The sequence below is a fragment of the Lupinus angustifolius genome, chromosome LG16 (assembly GCF_001865875.1).
Source record: "Lupinus angustifolius cultivar Tanjil chromosome LG16, LupAngTanjil_v1.0, whole genome shotgun sequence".
Taxonomy (NCBI): domain Eukaryota; kingdom Viridiplantae; phylum Streptophyta; class Magnoliopsida; order Fabales; family Fabaceae; genus Lupinus; species Lupinus angustifolius.
In genome coordinates this window covers 20,661,879-20,663,216 of record NC_032024.1, presented here as the reverse complement: position 1 = coordinate 20,663,216, position 1,338 = coordinate 20,661,879, and positions in this window count along the sequence as shown.

Below are 1,338 nucleotides of genomic sequence, written 5' to 3'. Positions count from 1 at the left end.
CCGAAATAACATATCTTTGCAAGGAAGTGAAAATAGATCGATCGGTTCCCTCAGGAACAGTCCTACCCGGACCTTCGTCGTACAAACGTTTTCTGGGCATCCCTCTCATCGATTTCGAATGCAATCTAGGGGTTGTCAGAGATTGCCTAGTTTGGCCTGTGAGAACTGTCCGATCCAACATGGTACCTCCTCAGGAATACAAGGGACTCGTCTCACCCAAACTCTCCCTCAAGACATTGTTGGCGAATCACCGACCAATCAGTGCCGTCCCTGCTTACTTCACGGTGCTCTAAGTCATACCGTCAATTTCCTCTCCACTACTCCATTATTAACCATATGCATATGAACAGATTTCCTCTCCACTACTTCATGGTCACAATGCAATGCAATGCATTTCTAATCAAATTCAAATGCAAGGGTATTAATCAAACACATGATCGGCTCATCCTTAAGCCAACTCCCGACAAGGAATGCTTCTCGTGGGACCCGATAGTACGTCAACCGTACATGCTCAAGGTAACATTTCATTCACTACAACCCATCACTGAATAATCCTAGACGGTCACATGACCAAGCCTCTTATGGTCGGTCGATCATTGTCCGTGATATCATGTATCCTTACTAGGGTACCCCCTAGTTCACGACCTCAAGTCGGATACTTGCCCAACAAGGCATAAACATAAACAATGCTTTCACACTTTTGTGGAGTCATGCTTCTCATCTAAGCCATTATCTCATTCTACAACTTTTATATCACAACACACCTTACCAGGGTTCATCGCATTGTTCACAACATCATCTTATTTCAATCTTTCCACACTGTCCCTCGCCCAAACGGGGACTAGTCGCCCAAGCGACAATTCATCTTTAATCTCAAATAAACTTAAGCCTTCATTGACCATGCGAAGGTAATATCGCTCAAGCGAGACCTCTCCTCGTCCAAGCGAGAGAGTTCTAGGGACTCATTAAAATCCTGGGCGTTCTCGCCCAAGCGAGGCCCTTCCTCGCCCAGGCGAAGCTTGCTCGCCCAAGAGACAGAGTTACAGAACCAAAACTCCCCCTCGCCCAGTCCTCGCCGAAGCGAGACTGTGAACACCCAGGCGAGAGTTTCTCGCCCAAGCGACACGGACTTGGACAGAATACCAATTTTGCCCTTTTCGACAACCGAAACACATTTAAACATGGTTTTTCAAACACCTACACACAGAAAAGTTCCCAACAACATTCATATACAATATTAAACATATCTCATCAACAATCATATATATTCAAAAGCATTCAAACATAAAAATCTTGGGTTTCTTAAAATCCAAGTTAACTCCAAAACCTTTGAGATGG